This window comes from Mixophyes fleayi, chromosome 2 (assembly GCF_038048845.1).
Source record: "Mixophyes fleayi isolate aMixFle1 chromosome 2, aMixFle1.hap1, whole genome shotgun sequence".
NCBI lineage: Eukaryota > Metazoa > Chordata > Amphibia > Anura > Limnodynastidae > Mixophyes > Mixophyes fleayi.
The window spans coordinates 111,576,570-111,585,346 of NC_134403.1; positions in this window are offsets into that span (position 1 = coordinate 111,576,570).

An 8,777-nucleotide genomic window follows, 5' to 3' on the forward strand; every position below is an offset into this window, starting at 1 on the left:
GCAGTTGACAGCCTTTTCCTGATCTGTAATGTTTACAGATATTTCTGCATGTGCACTTCTATGTACGTGGAAATATAATTGAAAATGTTACTCACCACAATTATTTCTGGCAGATTCCTGTTCCGTTTTGAGCTATGTGGAGCTGTAAAGAGTCCACCTACTCAAACCATTTATAAAACCAGTGTCACTTCTATTATGACAATAAGCATGCACCATCTTTAGTCTAAATGTTCCAAATATGAAACCTTTTCAAATCATTTCAGTCCTAGGTCACAAGCCCTTTTATTGACATTACTCACTTTACATTGAGTATATGTTCAAGAACAAACTTTTTCTACCACATGGCACTGCAATGTCTTCAACGTGAATTTCATGTTTAGACATTTTACTTAAAATCCTCATTTCACCAGCCAGTGCCAATTTATTATGTAATGATTATTGATTGCTGTTATGTTTGCTTTTTATTTGTCCCCACCCAAAAGCCATTGCTGCATTTACTAAGCCTTTTTGTATATCCTTGTGCCGTGGTCAGAGAGAGAGAGTGGTTGAGGCATTCCCTAGTATGATGGTATTTTACAAATTAAATCTTGATGGCTGGGCTTGGCGTCCTTGCATGGTTTGCACATTTCAATGGTTCTAAAATAGATGGGAGTTACTGCCTCAGTAACTCCGTACTACACTTTTTAGTGGTGGAAAAGGACTGGTAAGCAATGCAAGCTCCTCAGTGTTCAACAAATTTGGGTTATTGGCATTGGAATCAAAGTGATGCTGTGTCCAATAGTATGTTTTTAAAGCTACTTTTCTTTTTTCCTTTAATTTTTACTTTAATACGCAACATGTATTTTGTGGGGATTCACTTATATGGCCTATATCAGTGATGGCTACACTGTGACACTCCAGGTGTTGTGAAACTACAAGCCCCAGCATGATTTGCCAGTAGATAACTAGCTGATAGCTGGCAAAGCATGCTGGGGCTTGTAGTTTCACAACACCTGGAGTGTCACAGGTTAGCCATCACTGGCCTATAGCATCTTATCCTGTCCCTTTACTAGTTAACTTCTTTAGCTTGTTTCTGAAATTATTAATGTCGCTTATTTTGTACAGATTTGTTTAACATGATGTCTTACAGCCTTGGTTGGTTAAAAATAGACTTTTGGCCCCAGCTTTTAGCCTCATGGAGACTGAAGTAATTGTATATGGTTATGTTCAACTGCCGGGAGGGATGGGAATAATTGCTGCTGGAGTGTAACATAAAATGTGACTGTGGTTATTGACATAAGAATGTTACACATGAAGATTTGTATACAGATAAGATAACACCTTATTAATCCATTGTACAATTTTTAATATTGTGTTTTCAAACTTTTGCTGCTTATTTCCTAGGCAGGACTTTACATTTTTATATTTATGGAAATAAATGACCAATGGATTGGAAGATAGTGTTTACTATAATTTTACATTTAGAGATTATTGCAAAAACCATGTCAGATTTTCCATTATAATAAAATATTTCTATTTGATTTTTAATTTTGTTTTCTCTTGTATGTTTTTACACAAGTGTCAAAATTATTTTTTACTGTTTTGTGCAAAATGTACATTTTGATTTATCTAAAATGTGGATTTTGTTTTCTTAATTATCTTTCCAACTCTTTTTAGTAAACAGTTTTGTATCCATTTTTGAAGTTGGGATAGATCAACCTGTTGTCAATGAAATACTCGGTGTTCACAGCAGAACAGAATATTGCAGGGTAGTTTGTGGGAGGAAGTGACCTATCCACTCATGTGATTGTATAAGTGAGGACAAACTGCATGTGATGGGCAATATCCTTGTAAGGAGGGGAATAGAGGCAAGGAATAAGCCTCAGATTGAGTCCTTTAATTGTGGAAGGAGCAGATTCCCTCCAACAGCCTAGAGTAGTCTTTACAGACTCCAGTGAAACGGGGATAAGGATGTGGTGTCAATTTTTACCTTTCTAAGAAACAAAAATAAAGCTCATAAATTTAACTCTTTTAAATGCAATTTTATTGGTCTTCAAAGATAGTTTTGTATAATACATTATAAACTATACAACCTATCTGGCATGATAAGTGTTGAGATCGAACAGGGCCATACAACTTCATAATTTTTTAAGAGCTACTTAAACAGGGTTTCTTTGATTCTATTAACCCGATACTTCTTTAGAGACCTTTTGTTTACAAATGCATTTAAATCTGTGAAGCAGTGGAGAACGGTCTATAATGGTGATTTGAATTATTCACTACTTGGCCAAAAGTATGTGGTTGTGCTGAAGAGCTCAATGACTTTGTAGCACTGTCATTTCATGCCACCTTTCCATCAAGTCATTTTATCAAATTTCTTCTCTGCTAGAGCTGCCCTGGTCAACTGTAAGTGCTGATGTTGCTCTTAGACATTTCCACTTCACAATAATAAGTCAGCCACGAATGTGGTATGCCAGACATCCTCACAGAACAGGACTGCAGAGTACTCAAGCATGTTGCACATAAAAACAGTTTGTCCTCAGTGGCAACACTCACTAATGAGTTCCAAACTGCCTCTAGAAGCAACGTTGACACAAGATTTGCTTGTTGGTATCGGGCACAATGCTAAAAGTTAACTGGAGTGGAGGTAAGCATGTTACCAATGGACCAGTGTTAAGTGGAATGATGAATCCTACTTCACCATCTGGCACTGATGGACAAATCTGGGTTTGGCATATTCCAGAAGAATGCTTCCTACCTGAATTCATTGTATCAGCTGCAAAGTTTGGTGGACAAGGAATAATGGTCTGGTCTGTGCCTCTCTGTTAAAATTGAGAAAATTCTTAATGCTACAGTGACATTCTAGAGAATTGTGTGCTTCCAAACAACCGTTTAAGCACAACAATCCCCCACTGCATAAAGTTAAGGTTTCCAGATTCTTGTGTGAAAAAACTTGACTGATCTGCACAGAGCCCTGACCTCAACCCCCATTGAACACATGTGGGATGAATTGGTACACTGACTGCGAGCCAAGCCTTATAGCACATCTGTGCCTGACCCAGACGTCACTCAGATTTCTTTGAATTTCATTATGTAAGAAGTACATTTGTGCTCATTAATGCATATCCACCCAATGTCAATTACAGTAGGTTTAGGGATAGGTTGCTTTGACATAGGAGCCAGGATGCATCTGTTGGGGGTACTTAAGTGATGTATTAAATGTGTTCATGTGTTGTGTATCTGTCAAGCAAATGTTTTACATGTGTGTTTTGTTTTTCTTTCAGTAACTAGTGCAAAGTAAATTCTTTACTTCAAAACAATTATTCCATACATTCTACACCAGGATACAAATCCACCAAACTTATATAAGTGAGAAATGTGCTCACAATCAAAAAGTATTGACAAAGTTTGAAATACAGATATAAGCTTTACAGAATAAAGCTACCAATCATGTTTCTGTTAATTATGTTTAAGGGGTACTTGCATGTGTTGTCCTTCATCGTTGTCCATTGCTCCTCATCAAAGTGCAGGTTAACCATCCTCCTACTTGTCCGTATACCAACAAGGTTCAGGTTGCCTTTTGTGTTCCAGTAATGAATAAATACATCAGATCGGGCCATAGCCAAGAATCTCAGATTTTTACATAGCATTATGTAGTAGTCATGCTTGTAACACCAAGTGCCATCTAGTGAGATCAAGGAGTAGGATCATTTCATCGATGGAAGCAAGAGTTGTTCAAAATGAGCATTAAAGCGGTCTGAGGCCTAATAACCAAAATCAGCCCCCAGAGTCGTCTATGTAATGAAGTGAAGGGTTTAAACTATTTTTGGGGGGCAAATTTGGCAGCCATATTATGAATCTAGCTTTCTTTACAATTAGTGTGTAAAAAAAACCAAAAAAAAATAAACTAGCTGTTCTTATTAGTATATATCGTAATGAAGGGTAAGACAATGTACAGTATATCCATCTTGTTAACCCCACTCAAATTATCATCAGTTTTAAATAAGGAAGTGGTGTCTTGTGTCTACTTAGCCAATTGTGGCGCTATCATACAATTAGTATTCTTTTTTCAGATTCAGCCAGAATTTGGACAGATTGCTCTCCAATTTACAATCATTATTCATATTTCCTTGCTTATAGATCTTCTACTTTATTTTCTGTTTCATATCATTTCTGACCCATAAAGCAGAGAGCTATCTGTGGGGTTAATGAATATCACTTGATTGGACAGTAAGATACACCCCCCGAACTTTGCACTCTTTGAGTATATAAATCTGGATGTTAGGGACGTGGCCTGCCACATCTGATTGAAGGAAACAGCAGTATTGTATGCTGCATGTTGCTGCTAATTCCTGCTGGAAATGTTGACTTGTGATGATCTTGTGGGAGCTTCTTATTTTACAAGTGATTTTTTTTATTTAATAGTACACATTTAGTATTTTGTTACTTGCTGCTCAATAAAATGTTACACTTTTAATGCATTATGTTTGGAACAGGTACATCATTTTGGATAACAGACATCTTAAATGCAACAATTCTGCCCAGCCAGGAGTCCTGGTGACACTGCCATGACCTTGCTAAGTTCGTCAGGTGCAACAATAATGGAGTATAATTAGCATCAAGTAAAGAGTGTACATGAAGGGTAATCAAAATCCAGAGGTACGGTAAACAAGAGGCCCTCCAAGAGTGTGGAAAGGCCACCTTGAAGCGCGCCAGGAGCGTGTTTGTCTTGGAGGTATTAAGTTTCTAGTATGAGGCCCTGCAACATGTCATGTAGGACTGGTAATGAGGCCACCACCATGGTGATAAACAACAAAGTATCTGCAAGAAGGCACAATTTGTGGGTGGTGACTAATCAGTTCAGCCAGGGGTTGTATAGCTAGAAGGAAAATGAAGGATGAGTGGGGGCACCCTTGTCTGGTGCCATTGGAGATTATGAACTTGTTTGACGTGAAGCCGTTGCTATAAACACATGCTGGTGGCCCATTGTATAGTGCCAAATTTGAATTGAGGATCCCATGACTGAATCCAAACCAGGCCAGGATCTCACGCATGTAGCCTATCAAAGGTCTTTTCCACATTTAACTATATCAGCAATTCACTGTGCATTTTGTTGGCCTGTTCAATAATGTTGATCGCTCTATGGGTGTTATCAGATGCCTGGCATACAAAGACGAAGCCTCCCTGGTTGGTGTGAATAAGTAGGCCTAGTCTATTTGCGATCAATTTGACATATATTTTTATGTCTGAATTGAGGGTAATTGGTCTATATTTATGGCAGTTGGAGCCTGTTTAGCAATCGTTACAATACGAAAATCCAGCATCTCCGAAGGGAAACTCCCCTGGTATGTACCTGCATTAAACAATTGTTCTCGGGGCGGGCTCAACCCAAAACATGGAATAGAAGTTGCTAATGAATCCATCAAGATTCTAAAAGTAAAAAAAAAAATGAAAAGCACTGTGGGTGCGACTGAAAGAGCTAGGCTCTCAGAAAACACTATGAATATTGGCAATTAAAATAATAAAATCACAAGCTATTGCTACCATCATACCAACCAGAAGCCATGTTGTCTGCAGGTTGTTGTAGGCAGCAATTTGATGACAGACATGATCACAAGCTGTGTCCAGTGCGAGCGTTCAGGGCAGGGTTAGTCAGGGTCTATAGATAGAAGGCGGAGCTCCCTCAAGAAGCCCTCACTTGGGGATGGGGTTGGCTGGGCAGTGGAGTCGCTATTGCAAAGATTATAAAGTTTGGAGTAGTAAGCAATAACCACGTTAGCTTTGTCTCGAGGGTTAGACATTCTAGCCCCAGAGTCATCAACCACGTACTTGATACGATTCTGAACTCTTTGACCTCGCAGCTTTCTAGCGAGCAATCTGCCCATGTTATTACCTGACATGTAGTACTTGCAGCTCCTTGTTCTCCGTTGCACTCTCTGCTACTTAATGGCAGCCTGGCCATCTTGGGACCTGTAGTGCCCCAGGGACATTTCCACTTATCTACTACCCTTGCTGTGAAGTCGTTTTTCCTCAAATTTCCACTGACCATACTTCCCTCCAGTTTTAGTGCATGTACTCGTGTTCTAAGATTTCTTCTTTTGAAGAACATTTCCCTCCTGTACCTTGTTAAAATCCTCAAAGTTTCTATCATGTCCCCCCTTTCCTTTCTCTTCTCCAAACTATATATATTAAGATCTATTCGTGTTTCTGAGTAAGTTTTGTGCTGTAGGCCATGCACCATTTCAGTTGCCATTCTTTTTACAATCTACAAAACTTGACACAGTATTTTAGATGAGACCGTACCAATGACCTATACAGGGGGATTATGTCTTTCTTTCTGCTACTGATTCCTCTCCCTATGCAACCAAGAATCGGACTTGCATTCCTAATTGCTTTGTGATATTGCTTACCTGCCTTCAGATCACCTGAAAAAGTAACCAAGATTCCTTTCCTCCCCAGTAGTTTCCATTATAGTACCATTAATGCTATATTTAGCCTTTAGGTTTTTGAGACCAAAGTGCATGATTTGGCATTAAATTGTAGTTGCTACTCTCTTGACCATTCCTGGAGTCTACCTAGATCATCAATCATTTGTTTCACACCTCCTGGTGTGTCTATCACCCTGTTGCATATATTTGTGTCATCTGCAAAAAGGCATACTTTCCCTTCTATACCATTTTCAATGTCACATTAAAAAGTACTGGTCCAAGTACAGATCCTTAGGGTAGTCCACTGATAACCTTTCCCTCCTGTGAATGCACTCCATTTACTATAGCTCTCTGTTTTTCTATACTGCAACCAAGACTTATCCATTCAACCATATTAGAATCCAATGATCCATATTAGAATCCAAATTTTACATTTATTTAGCAGTCTGTGATGTGTGATAGTGTCAAAAGTCTTACTGAAATCCAGATAAGCTGCACCTAAGCCCCCTTTGATCTATTACTTTAGTCACCAAGTTACAAAAGTTAATAAGATTTGTTTGACATGATCTCCCCTTAGTAAATCCATGCTGTTTGGGATCCTGTAAGTTACTGGATTTGAGAATTCTACAACTCTTTATTTTAAGAGTGTTTTCATCAATTTCTCTACTAATAATGTAAGGCTCACTGTTCGGTTGTTGCTCACCTCTTCCTTGCTTCCAATTTTGTGCAGTGGGACTACATTCGCTCATTTCCAGTCCTCTGGAATTACTCCTGTAGCTAGTGACTCATTTTGTTAATGGTTTTACCAACACCCCTTTAACACAGTTTTTGCCCCACCAACAGAAATCATGGAAGGGGCAATTGCCCCCTGTGCCCCCCCCCCCCCCCCAACCCTGGTAACTACACCCCTGCATGTATCTAAGGAGAAATACTAATTTCTGATCACTTCCCAGTACACATCTCTGTCTACCATTCATCTCCATCCTACTTCACATGCCTCTGGCACTTCCCATTATATTTCTGATCTTATTCTGGGAGACCTCCAAGGCGAGGCCACGTTATTAATTACATAGCTAAGATTAAGAGAAAAGCTAATGTTTGATACTGCTCCCTATAGTAAGCAATTTCCTCTGCCTTCCAAGCATATGTGAACCACCCGAGTGGCGACTCCTTCATCTTATATAAACAAATCTGCCATCTGCTAGAAACATTCCTTATATAACTGGCAGATTCAATTGACCATGTTACTCTCGAAAGTAACGCAGCCTGTGCGCTATTACCGGATTTCTGCTCCCTGAGCCACGGGCAAAAAAAAAATCAGTGTTGAAATGACCATACTAACAGTATTAATGCGCGGTCCGCGTTACTTTCAACAGTAACACGGTCAATTGAATCGACAAGTTAGTGTAATCTAAACTGCGTTGTAATTGGGATATAAGGAATATTTATTCGGTGGTGAGGTAAACCAAGCAGGGTTCTAGCCAGCATGTCCAAAACGTGGAAAATGAAGAGCTATTTTACTGCCATTAGGGGTCATTTACACACTAGAACTGCTGAGACTGCAGACCGATTTTGTAAATACTATGAAGTTCTTTATCAATCACGTCCCGTTGACCCTTTCCTATAAGACAAAATAAATGACAAACGTACACCTCCCGAACTGAACTCCAGCGCAGAGGGATATGCTGGACAAGAACATAACATTAGCTGAAATCAGCTCCACTATACAAGGCTTGCAGGCACAGAAAGCACCTGGCCCGAATCACTTCAATGGCAATAATAAAATGACAACATAATATCACAATAGCACTTCTTGAGTTGTGTCAGGCCCACATGATCTTCACTCCAAAATCAAACAAAGCCCCCAGCTGGTATCCTCCTACAGACCTTTTTACACTCTTGAGTGTTGATTTTAAGATCCTAGCGAAAATTATTGCCAGTCGCTTACAATCATTCCTACCTACCCTGTTGTCGGGGCACCAGTTGGGCTTCATGGAGGGTTGGTTAAAGTTATTAGAGCTTGAATAGCAGTTACTGTTGCTTACCCTAGCAACCCGGACTCACATGCAATGCTTCTTAGCCTCGAGGCTAACAAAGCATTTGCTACAGTTCTATGACCAAACTTGTAAGATGTCTTGTTGCGTAAGGAATTCAGAGATACTTTTATTGGTTCGGAACAGTTATTTCTACAACACACCATCTACCACATTCCTTTTGAATGGTCCACAAGGTGAGAGATTGGAAATGCCATATTTTATTTGTCCCAAGACCCCTTGCTAGATATACTACAATAAACATGTGACTTTCAGGTTATTCGGATTGGCGACCACAAAATATAAGTTCCGGCCTTCACCAAAGATATTCTGCTTT